Source organism: Taudactylus pleione, unplaced genomic scaffold (assembly GCF_031769625.1).
Source record: "Taudactylus pleione unplaced genomic scaffold, aTauple2 ptg000321l, whole genome shotgun sequence".
Lineage (NCBI taxonomy): Eukaryota > Metazoa > Chordata > Amphibia > Anura > Myobatrachidae > Taudactylus > Taudactylus pleione.
In genome coordinates this window covers 4,003,373-4,016,507 of record NW_028284722.1, presented here as the reverse complement: position 1 = coordinate 4,016,507, position 13,135 = coordinate 4,003,373, and positions in this window count along the sequence as shown.

Genomic DNA, 13,135 nt, shown 5'->3' with positions numbered 1-13,135 from the left:
TGGGATTTTTCCTCTCTATTATTAAAGGTGAAAGGAGGTGGAATAGAGTAGATGAAATAAATATACATAGTAAATCTCCATGCTTGTGTTTCATTATCAGACTCAGCAAAATATAAGTGGCAGGGGGGACATGACACTAGAGAAGCTTGAGCCAATTATAAGTAGCAGTGGCCCCTTTCTGGTACCCCAGGCTGGGGTGTACTTTGTCCAGAGGGACAGCTGGGAGATCAGAATACAGCACAGAAAGTCAGCTCCCTGAGACTGGCCTCTGTAATTTCATAAAGTGGGGGCAATTCAATTGCTTTTTAAGTTGCGGCAATTGATGTAGGCCCATTAATTATCACACTTGTCATACCCGGGTTTAGCCATGTAAAATGACCAAACCCATCTAAAGTCCATGTTAGGGTGCCCAAAAGGCCCAAAACCAGGACTTATCACACATTATTGTTCACCTTCTCAAGAGGGGGCAAGCAGAAATGCCAGCGCTGGCAGCTGTTCACGCCCTAACGGAGCACAGACACAGATAGCCGCATGCACATTGGAATCGCTCTCAGTGAGTCCTTAAACAGTTCCACTAATTGGAATTTCAAATGCACTATCATGGCTGTAGAGAGAAACAATGGGCCTGGGAGATATTGAAGGTTCCTAAGAAAGCAGAGCCATAACTAGACTTTTTGGTGCCCTGTGCCAGAGAGAGCATTGGTGCCCCCCCTTTTTTTTAAATAGGGACATAAGATAGTGCAATTGAAACAGGGCCATGGCCTCATGGAGAATGGCCAGGGAAGAGATAGGGGTACTCCTGGGGCAGCCAGGAGATGCTGGAGATAAAAGAAGAGGAAGCTACAAGTGAGAATGATAATAAACAGAAAAATTGACAGGCCCGAACAGCGCCCCCTGCCCTGCGGTGCCTTGTGCCATGGTACTGGTCACACTACCCTAGTTATGGCCCTGTAAGAAAGTTCCATAGTGTTGTATCAAAGTTATCAAAATGATTTTGGCTAAACACGTTTCACTAATTTTGTTTAGCTTATGTTTTGTTTTTGTATTCTATATTGGATCCATTAAAGAGTCTATGATTCACCACCAAACAGATCCAGCGCCTGATTCAGGTGTGGTTGCAATGCTGATATTCTATTTACACAGTTTAGCAAATATCAGCTGACTGCGCATGCGTTGCAGTCAAAATCTGCTCCCACCAAAATACCTTAGCGATGCCACTCACAGTGGGGATTTCTTTGCAAAGTGATTGCCCTTCATGGACCATTTGGGGGCGGTTACGGAAACCGGTGGCATAAAATTAGGCATGTAGCGGCATGTCTCAGCATACTGCTGCGATCCAGTACGCAGAAAACTTGGCACCATTCTGCACGACCATAGGGTGTCTAAGTTGGACAATTATAGAAGAATCTGCAATGACCACTGCTTGCTTGTCTGTGCTTGCTTGGATCTACGAATCCACCGGTGGGCATCTCCATGCATTTCCAGGTGGCTGCATACTGTACATTAGCATAGTTTTGAAGAGCAGCTGCATACGGGATCAGGGCTACAATTGAATTCGCTTTCACATCTGAATCAGTCCCAAATTTCGGAAGCAACAATTTCAATTACTGTAAGTATTTGATTTTGGCATAACACAATTTTTAAGCACTTATTTAGTACTAGTAGGCGCACCTCTTCCTCCCTTTTCCTTAGATTTGGCGCCAGATACAGAATCGGTAAGTAATGCCGGCGGCGGATCAAATACCGACAGCGGGTGCCCGACGGGTCGGAATCCCTACACCATCAGGTAAGTACTCTAACCCTCTCCCCCCCTAACCCTCCTTTAGGGGTGCCTAACTCAAACCTCCCTTAGTGAAAAACTCTAACTTCCCCCCATTAGTGCCTAAACCTAACCCCCCTTCATCCCATCCTAAACCTAATCCTTCCGGGGGCATGCCTAACACTAACCCCCCTAGTGGTGCATAACCCTAACCCCCCCTTTCCCTACCCTAACCCTCCTGGGGGGGGAGCCTAACCCTAAGTCCTCACAGGGTTCCCTAACGCTAACCCTCCCCCCTCTGCAGCTACACGCTAAGACACCCAGCTTACCTTTTTTCGGTAAGCTGGGTGTCGGGATTTAGTAGCGGGCTGGTGATAGGTGTCGGGACTTCGACGCCTATCTTTAGTCCCAAGTTGGGATGTGGCTGTCGGGATATCAACGGGTGGGATAGCGCCTGCCGGTATCCTAACTACATCCCCCAGAAACACAAATTAGATCTATTCAAAATCATTCAGAATCGACCTTTAGTAAATATACCCCTAGGTAGAACAATTTTTTTTTGCTCCTTTCATAAGATCTATTATTTTTTTTTGCACCAGATTTTCGACACCTTAATTGCCTCCCAATGTGCATAGAATGAAGCATCAACACGTTGTCTACTAATCGCAAAGCGTACAGTGTTGTTATCCGCCGGTGTGGAATAGCCTGCACTGCAAATAATAGGTTGAAACACATTCACACTTGTGTATTGTGTGCACATTTCTCTGTTACATTATCAGTAGAATAAAATATAAAGAGAGCGAGAGTCTATAGGACGACTGTATTAAATATGAATCACAGCTGTGCCAGCTGCACTGTTATTTTTCTGGTTATTGTTGAGAATCTATTTGAAACGGTGATTGAAAATTATTTTCTATTATTCATAAATCACTTAACATTTGCCCTATTCCTAATGGACCTGTTCTGAAAGCATTTGCAAGATTTCTAGTTCATTTTATTTTACAGTGATAAAATATGAATATAAGTGGAGCCAATAAAAAATAGATACAGCAGAATATCTATACTGTATGTATTTTATCCGCTTAGTGCCATCAGCATACAGAAGAAAACGCTTTGCCTTCCATAATAATACGCCATTTTTGTTCAGTATGAAATCTCCTTTTTCAAGATAAATCCCGCACCCAGCACCATGAAGACTAGATTCGCTGACCCCTGTGTTTTAGATTTGAATCTGGATATATCTTTGATTTTTGGATTTGGTTTTGGATATGGATTTTTTTTTTTTTTTTTTAAATTGTTAAAAAGTTTTTTAAAACAGCTAAAATCATGTCATTTTTCCTAACCACAGGAAGATCAGAATCGCAAATCAGATCTGTCCAGATTCATGAAATTCGGGTGGATTCGGATTTCTGGAGAACCGAGCCACAAACCTCTATTGAAAACCATACTGTCCCTCTGATGGTTTTCCACTGAACTGTTTATGCAATCATTTAATGTTTCTGGAATCCCCCACAAATGTGCTGTGTCACATGTGGTCCCAACAAAGCCTTTTTGCATACTGTACCTCCTTAAACATTTTAGTTGTAGATAAATGACATACAAAATGATATACTGTACAATCCATCTCATCAAGATATACAGCTGTGCAGTAATCACAATTTTGGGCATTGACATGCATGGAAGGGGTGGGGCAGAGCCGTAACTAGACTTTTTGGTGCCCTGTGCTAGAAAGAGTATTGGCGCCACCCTCATTTTCCAAATGGACATATTGCACCCAAAAAAAAGCCATGGCCTCATGGGGAAGGGCCAGGGAAGAGATAGGGGAGGCCAGAATATGCTGGGGATAAATAGGGACATAATATAGTGCACCTGAGAGAGGGCCATGGCCTCATGGGGAAGGGCCAGGGAAGAGATAGGGGAGGCCAGGAGATGCATATTGCACCCAAAAAAGGGCCATGGCTTCATGGGGAAGGGCCAGGGAAGAGATAGGGGAGGCCAGAAGATGCTGGGGATAAATAGGGACATAATATAGTGCACCTGAGAGAGGGCCATAGCCTCATGGGGAAGGGCCAGGGAAGAGATAGGGGAGGCCAGGAGATGCTGGGGATGAAATAAGAGGAAGCTACAAGTGAGAATGATAATAAACAGAAAATTGACAGGCCCAAACAGCGCCCCCTGCCCTGTGGTGCCCTGTGCCATGGCACCGGTCGCACTACCCTAGCTACGGCCCTGGAGTGGGGTCACCCTCTACCTTTACCATTGGATGAGAGGCACTCATCTATCAAAAGTAACAGTTAATGAGACTTATCTTACCATCTGCCAGTACAACCAGGAAAGTGCAGTACTAATCTCTCAAATGGGACTGTCTCACCAAGATTGGCACAGCTGAGAAGTATGTTTGGGTATTTACAGTATGTGTTTTAGAATCTCTCTGCTTTGTGTTTACAGTACTTAATAAAACTACATTTTACAGTGAAACAGAGGACATTGGCCGTATTTTAGTGAAGCAATGTAACCCCTTGTGGGTGATGTAGGTTCTGTATATTCATTCCATGTGATCTTCCTTCCTCTGGATCTAGTACATCTTCTCTCACTTTATGCTCCTGTAGGCGAAGTGACAAACACGTGTCAGTTAAATAACTTCAAAGTCTGTGTAATGCAGTTAGCGGCAGCAGTGTATAGCTACCAGTGTTATAATAAACGAGTATGAGACTATGATGAAAACAAATGAGATCAGACATTATATACGCTTTCCAGCTTTACACTCCAGCAGAGTTCACCTACAGTAGATTACTTGGCACAAAAGCTGACATTCTCATGTAATGGGACTTTGGGCCTGGTTCATTATGTATCGCTATACGCACGCAACGCAGTTGCTAATATCAGCGGTGATATGCATATGTCTGTATTCGCATTGCCATGGCAGCCTGGCATAAGGACGCCCACTTTCCCTTACATCCGTATACTTGGCCAACATAGAGAAACAATCGGTAACATTGAGTAACATCGGATCCATATGCACAGTTAATGCAGGTCAGACCTCACTCAGGAATTGCTTAGTTCTGCGCATGCTATGAGTCCTCAGGAGGCATCTGGTATCGCAGTGGCTAAGTTATACACACCCATGCAACAGCGTTGAAACGCACTGGCACGCCTGCGTTCGCCCGACCACCCCCCACTCACCACCCACAAATGGTACTTCTTGTCAATCACTCTGCACTGGGTCTGCATATCCTCTGCAGTTCCAATCGCATCGTCTGGCTCACGCACGAGCACTGCGATGCATGCGCAGTGCGAATTAATCGTCCGATTGCGTGCGTATAAGCAACCGTGATAATGATAGAATCAGGTACTTTATGTGTAACTCTAACTTCTCTGCCCCTGCACTTTGTGGTAGAGATGTGCGGTTCGGTCAGTGGCGTAAGTTCATCCCAGATGCCTGGAGGCAAGTTATCATTTAGTGCCCCCTTATCCCCCATATTTACAGCCCTAAGTGGGATGAATATATTGTAGGTGATGGAAGAGGTGCCCCTTCAATGCTGGCGCCCGGCGGCAGGCGCCTCCATTGTCTCCATACTTCTGCCCCTGGGTTCGGTTCTCCAGAAATCCGAATCCACCCGGATTTCGTGAATCTGAGTAAATCCGAGTTGCGGTTCTGATCTCCTGAGGAGATCCTGGTAAATCCGGGTCATGGTTCTGATCTTTTTGCGGTTCGGTATTCAGATTTTAAATCCAAATTTCAGGGTTTGGATTGCATAAATTACATGATTTTAGCTGTTTTTAATACTTTTTATATATTTTTGAAAAAAATCCAGATCCAAAACCAAAACACTTGAGAGTGGTTTTGCAAAATCAAATCCAGATCCAAAACCTTGAAGGAGATACAGATCCAAAACCAAAACACGGGGGTCGGTGCACATCCCTACTTTGTGGTCACACTAGTCACCACCCTTCCATCCATAGAATTCAGAAGGTTGTCAATTGCTGTCTCTCAGAGTGAATAGCCATGCTCACACTTTACGGCTGGCCACATTTATTATCCTCCTACATCGGTGGTACCGGTGAGCTCTCGTTTGCGAGTGCATTATCATTATCATCATCTTCTTCTTTCGTGCAGAATCGCCTCCCTCTCAAAACTCAGACACACTCAAACACATACTGTACACTGAGTAGTCATTTAAGGCATTACAATAACTCAGCATGACGGAAATGTGTTAGATTTGAGCAGGCATAACTTGAAGCACAAAGTCTTAACTTGTCAGGATATGCAAATAATTCATCAAACACGTCAAGCATGGCCAAAGCAAACCCTGTTTTAAAAGCAATGCCTTGAAAACATTACCAGTGATTTCTGTAATTACCAGAGTGTATAAATCAGCTTTTGAGATTATTGTGCTTGGTACACAGAATATTTATAGTGCAGAGTATAGACCATTAGCAAAAATGGGGCCTGATTCAGACCCGCTCGCAAGCGCATTGCACTTGCAAGCGGGTCGATGGTGGCCCAGTGCACGTGCGCGAGCCCCGGATCGAGTGCAAAAAGCACTCACTCCGTGGCTCACTACAAAAGGGGCGGTTGTCGATGTTGATTGACAGCTCGCCCCATGTTGTAGTTGGGGGGGGGGGGTTGGCTTTACAAACGGAGGCGTTCCCATGCGAATGCCTGCTGTTTGGCGGGTGGCCCCACTGACATCACCAGTGATGTCAGTGGGAGAGCTTCCAGCCCTACTAGAGTCAGAAGCTCTCTGGGGCTTGCGGCCACGAGACCCTACCACAAGGGTCTCGTCGCAAGCCCGATGGTCGCGATGGTCTTGACCATCGTGACCATCATCCTGGCCGCTCGCATAAGCTGTGGGTGGTAACCCAGAGCTATGCGAGCGGCCAAGAGGCCTCAACTAAAAAATCAAGCGCACGCCCTGATTCAGAGCGAGCGCTCGCTTCTTGCGAGCGCCTCTGAATCAGGCCCATGATCCAGTCTTTAATTTAGTATCTGATTTCCTGATTTCCTGGAGATGTTCGCTTTGGCTCTTGGACTACTTCACACGTCGATAGATGAGGAACTGGAATTGATCAGGCCATTGTAATCAGTTTCATTTAGGGCTGAACAAAATGATAAAAGATGAACATGCTCACATGGATCCTTTTGATCATATGGAACCATAGCAGTTGATTGCATTTCTCTGAACATAGGGTTTGATTCAGCATGGATCGCTATTGCGATAGCGGCTGTGTAATCACATGCAGTTCTGCTGAGAAAACATGCTAATGTTTGCAACTGCTCGGCCAGCATATAGATGCCCACTACCGCTTTCTCACATTCATAAGACCTTGCAGTCCTACATACACATCGGTAACATTGAGTAACATCGGACCCTCATGCAGAATTACAGCACCTCTGACCTGTCTCAGAATTTGCAAGTCTCATCGCAAGCAGTGAGTACCCAAACAGCGTATGCCATCGCAGTGGCTAATTTATCCATCCCTATGCAACAGCGTTCAAACAGACAGGCACAACTGAGTTTCTCCAACCACTCCCCCGTCACCACCCCCAAACGCTGAAGTCTCGTCACTCACTCTATGATGGATTCCTATCTGCGTTCGTAATTGCAGTGCAACCGCAATGCTAAGCTGTGCCTATGCACTGCAATGCATGCACAGTACGCACCATAGGCCGATCTGCATACGCGGTGCAATTGCGATCCATGCTAAATCAGGCCCACAGAGGAGAGAAGAAAATAGACAGTTTGTTAACTTACTGCACTTCAGTTTCATTGATTGGAGGTTCATTATCACTTTATTTCTACAAAAGCAGGTGAAAATTTATATTTTATCTGCTTTTGAAAAAATTAAGTTTTGGGGCCATTCATCAAAAAGGTAAAGCAGGAGATATCACAGATACCGTATCTTCTGCTAACCTTCCTCTCCTGGGAATGGCCCACTGTCACCATACACTAGTATCACAGATATCTCCTGCTTACGTTCCTCTCCCAGGAATGGCCCACTGTCCCCATACACTAGTATCTTAGGCCCTCATTCAGAGTCGTACGCTCTGAGCAGAGCGCACGCTCTGAATGAGGGCCGCCCTCCATAATTATGGAGCGTCCTCCTGGATGCTTGTATAGCTGTGGGTCACCACCCACAGCCTATACAAGCGTGCAGTTTGATGGCCGCGATGGTCTTGACCATCGCGACCATCGCCACTGCGAGCCGGAGCCTGCGGTTGAGTTTTTCAACCGCAAGGCCCGGAGTGATTTTGGCTCTATCAGAGCCAAAATCACTCCCACTGACATCACTAGTGATGTCAGTGGGCCGGCTTCTGACGGTAGGCGTTCCCTTGGGAATGCCCCCGTCTGGGAGGCACGCCCCCGGCACGCCCACCAAAGGGGGCGTGCTGTCAATCAACATCGACAGCACGCCCCCTTTGATCAGACACAACGAGCGAAGGAAAGTCCTTCGCTCGTCGCGTCTGGCTCATGCGCATGACGGAGCTCCCGCCGTCGTGCACATGCGCAGTGTACAACATCAACCCACTTGCGAGCGGACAGCTGCTTGCGAGTGGGTCTGAATCAGGCCCTTAGATATCTCCTGCTTACCTTTATCTCCCGGAATGGCCCGCTGTCCCCATACACTAGTATCACAGATATCTCCTGCTTACCTTTCTCTCCCGGAATTGCCCGCTGTCCCTATACACTAGTATCACAGATATCTCCTGCTTACCTTTATCTCCAGGAATGGCCCACTGTCCCCATACACTAGTATCATAGATACCATATCTCCTGCTTACCTTTATCTCCCGGAATGGCCCGCTGTCCCCATACACTAGTATCACAGATATCTCTTGCTTAACTTCCTCTCCCGGAATGGCCTGATGTCCCCCATACACTAATATCACAGATACTGTATCTCCTGCTTACCTTTCACTCCCGGAATGGCCCGCTGTCCCCATACACTAGTATCACAGATATCTCCTACTTACCTTCCTCTCCCGGAATGGCCTGATGTCCCTATGCACTAATATCACAGATATCTCCTGCTTACCTTCCTCTCCCGGAATGGCCCACTGTCCCCATACACTAGTATCACAGATATCTCCTTCTTCCTTTTCTCTCCCGGAATGGCTGCTGTCCCCATACACTAGTATCACAGATATCTCCTGCTTACCTTCCTCTCCCGGAATGGCCCACTGTCCCCATACACTAGTATCACAGATATCTCCTTCCTTTTCTCTCCTGGAATGGCTGCTGTCCCCATACACTAGTATCACAGATATCTCCTGGTTACCTTTCTGTCCCGATGTGGTCCGCTGTCCCCAAACAGTAGTATCACAGATATCTCCTTCTTACCTTTTTCTCCCGGAATGGTCCGCTGTCCCCATACACTAGCATCACAGATATCTCATGCTTACCTTCCTCTCCCAGAATGGCCCACTGTCCCCATACACTAGTATCACAGATATCTCCTGGTTACCTTTCTGTCCCGATGTGGTTCGCTGTCGCCAAACACTAGTATGGGGACCTAAATTCATCAAGCTCCAAAAATACAATATTTTTTTTTAAACTTAACTATGGGAGCATTCGCCATCTTCTGATGGCATTTGCTCCCGCAACCTGCTCCTTCCACCTATGGGAAGGAGTCCTGGGTTGCGAAAAAAGAACCTTTCTGATTTTTCCACCCCTGTGCGGCTCCTTCCACTGGATGCCGGGGCTTTGTGTGCCTGCGTGAATCTCATACAGGCACACTAGCACTGCTGAGTCGCACTCAGCAGTGCTGAGTTTCACTGCTCTGAAAGGGGGCATTGATGCAGTGAAGGAGCTCATAATGGACAATTGCCTATATAAAGGCCCTCTTATAGAATTGTTTCTTACACTATTAGATCAAACTCTAAGAATAAATTATTTCTATTTCATTGACCGTTACCATATACAAAGGACCGGGTGTGCAATGGGGTCACACGTGGCACCCACATATGCCAATGCGTACATGGCCAATGTGGAAAGAACAGTTTTCTTCAATAGAGATGCCGGGGACAAGATCATCATATACAGTACAAATGATATATTGATGATGTGATATTATTCAGGACAGTCAGGTCCCTGATGATAGCAGACGTGGTGATCCCCACAAGAAACTGCTACAGCTGGAGATAAAGTGGGTACACATTCTAGATACTGTCAAACCTAAGGGTCTGAGTGATCAATTGAACCTGAGTGTCTTTCTTTGAGCCATGGCTTTTTGTCTATTCTGGAACTCTGTTTTTTATGGGTTTATACTGAAATTGCTCTTGATTAGATTACATGTAGCTTTTTTTCCACTTATTTTCTACACTTGCAGATACTATTATGTGTACGTTCTGCAGCATATTGTTAGCCCTAGTCATTTGTTTTTTCTCACACATTTGTTATTGTTTTGTCTGCAGATGCCGGGTTGCCGTAGTTACAACCACATCAGTAGGCATGGGGGCAGCGCTGGGATCTCCCGAATGTCCAGCATGCAGCACTGGAGGTGACCGAAGGGACCCGGTGGCTGGAGAGGGGACAGAGGGTATTTAAGGTAATCATTGTTGGTACACTTGGTGATTTGTAGCCTGACGAAGGGCAAATAAATAGTTGCAGCACTTTTGTGCCTTTATCATTATTTATTAAGCCCTCAGTGTACTGCACCTGGGGTATGCAATCGGGAAGCAGACTGCCTAAATACCGGCAGCCGGCTTCCCGACTGTCATATCCCGGCAAGGGTGAAACGCCGGGCGTCTAGATGTAGACGCCCGGCATTTCCCCGATGCCGGGAGACCGGTGCCCGGCATCCCGATCGTAGTGATGCCGGGCGCCACAGGCAGACAGCCGCGGGGGGGAGGGTTAAGTTTAGGTTCCCGGGGGGGACTTAGGGTTAGGCACCCCCCCGGGAGGGTTAGGGTTAGGCTAGGGGGAGGGAGGGTTAGGGTTAGGCACCCCGGGGGGGGACTTAGGGTTAGGCACCCCCCCCGGGGGACTTAGGTTTAGGCAGCGGGGAAGGGGGTGGTTAGGGTTAGGCACTTAGAGGGGGGATTACGGTTAGGCACTTGGGGGGAGGTTAGCGTTAGGCACCCCTAAGGAGGGTTAGGGTTAGGGGGGGTTAGGTTAGACAATACTTACCTATCCACGATCGGGATTTCCAGCGCTGTCGGGCTTCCGCTGCCGGGATCTCTACTGATGTCGGGCTGCCGCTGCTGGGAATCGAACCATGCGGCCGGCGATATTTCATACCAATTCCGCACCTGGAGGTGAATAAATGTATATGTAGCAGACACAGTGGCAATTAATTGATTGGAAGGAGAGTGCTGGGCCATTAGCGATATTGTTATATTGTTATCCTAATACACCCTTAATAATGGTCCCAGACTGCCATAGATTGCTTAAGAATACTTGAGTAATATATGTAAAAGTACCAGCATATGCATGGTTGCAAGATCATACTGGCTAGTCTGCAGGTCTAATTCTTCTAGAAAATTCAGTCATGTGCAGAAAATTGTGTGGTTATGTCCCATTATCATGACAGAGGCCCCCATATTATGACATTCCTTGTTATATTGGTTCCAGCTCAGCCTACCAAAGCCTGGTGTCTGTTGCAGGAGAACTCACACTGGTCAACCTCCTCGCACCCAAGTCATGGCAGTAACCTTGGCATAATTATGATAAATTGATTTTATTTTTTATTATTATTATTATTATTATTATTATTTATTTATTTATATGGCACCACAAGGGTTCTTCAGCGCCTCACAAAGTACATAAACGAATTAGCAAAAAAGAAGGCAGTAACTTACAGTACAAAACAATGCAGAACTAGGACATAGTTTATAAACATTGCTGCAATAGTGATTATTACACTCAAAAGCTGCAGGGCTTCAGCAGCCAAATTTCATGTGCCCTTCTAAGGACTTTGGATTAGATTATCGATCATATGATTAAGGAAAGTATAAGCACATGAAACAAGAGTGCCCTGCTTTTGAGAACTTACATTCTAAAGGGTAGGGGCAGACAGACAAGGGTTGACACAGAAGGGGTAGACAGTGAGATAGAAGCATAGAGCAGCAGGTTAGGATGAGAGCTGGAAAGCTTTGATGAAGTAGTGGGTCTTGGGAGCTTGTTTGAAGATTTGAATGAGAGATGGAGAGTCTGTTAGGGAGAGGTAGAGAGTTCCAGAGGTAAGGAGTAGCACGGGCAAACTCTTGGAGGCAGGAGTGGGAAGAATTAGTCAGTTAACAGGAAATGCCATGTGCATTTGTTGAGCAAAGTGGGCAGGCAGGAGTCTGAAGTGAGATGAGATCAGAGATGTAAATGGGAGAGGATTGGGTGAGAGCTTTGTAAGTGAATTTAAGAACCTTGAATTGGATTCTAAAGGAGAATAGGAGCCAAATTAGGGCTTGTAGGAGAGGGAAGGCAGATGTAGAATGTTTGGTGAGGAAGATGAACCGAGCAGGAGCTTTGAGAACGATAGAAATGGAGAGAAGTGGGAGTTATGGAGGCCAGAAATAGGAGGTTACAATAGTCCAATCTGGAGATGATTAGTGAGTGGATGAGAATCTTAGTTGCCTCCAGGGTGAGAATTGTCTGAACCTGGAAATAATTTTGAGATGGAAGTGGCTGGACTGTGAAAGATACTGAATGTGTGGTTTGAAGGAGAGGGATGAGTCAAGGATAACTCAAAGACAGCACACTTGGGGGATAGAGGAGATAGTTGTGCCATTAATAAATAATGAAATTGTGGGCAGTGAGGTTATGTGGGAGTGTGGGAAAATGTCTTAAACATGTTAAGTTTAAGAAAGTGCTGGGACATCCAGGAAGAGATAGCAGAGAGGCAGTTGAAGATACGAGTGAGGAAAGAGGTGGATAGGTCAGGGGATGAAAGGTAGATCTGAGTATCATCAGCATAGAGATGATATTGTAGACCAAAAGAGCTTATGAGTTAATCTAAAGAAGATGTATAAAGGGATAAAAGGAGAGGTCCAAGAACAGAACCTTGGGGAAGACATACCATTAGTGGAAATGGGGGGAAAGAGGAGACATGAGAGGAGACAGAGAAGGAATGGTCAGAGAGGTAGGAAGACAGCCAGGAGAGGACAGTATCAAGACCAAGATAGTGAAGGATCTACATGAGGAGAGGGTGGTCCACAGTGTCAAAAGCAGCAGAGAGGTCAAGGAGAATGAGTAGAGAGTAGTGGTCCTTATATACTGCAGCAAGGAAGTCCTTGCTGACTTGTAAGGGCAGTTTCAGTGGAGTGGAGAGAACCAAAGCCAGACTGAAATGGGTCAAGCAGGGAGTGGAGGAAAGAAATGTGGTAAGGTGGTTGTAGACAACACACTCAAGGAGTTTGGAGACAAAATGGAGGAGAGAGAG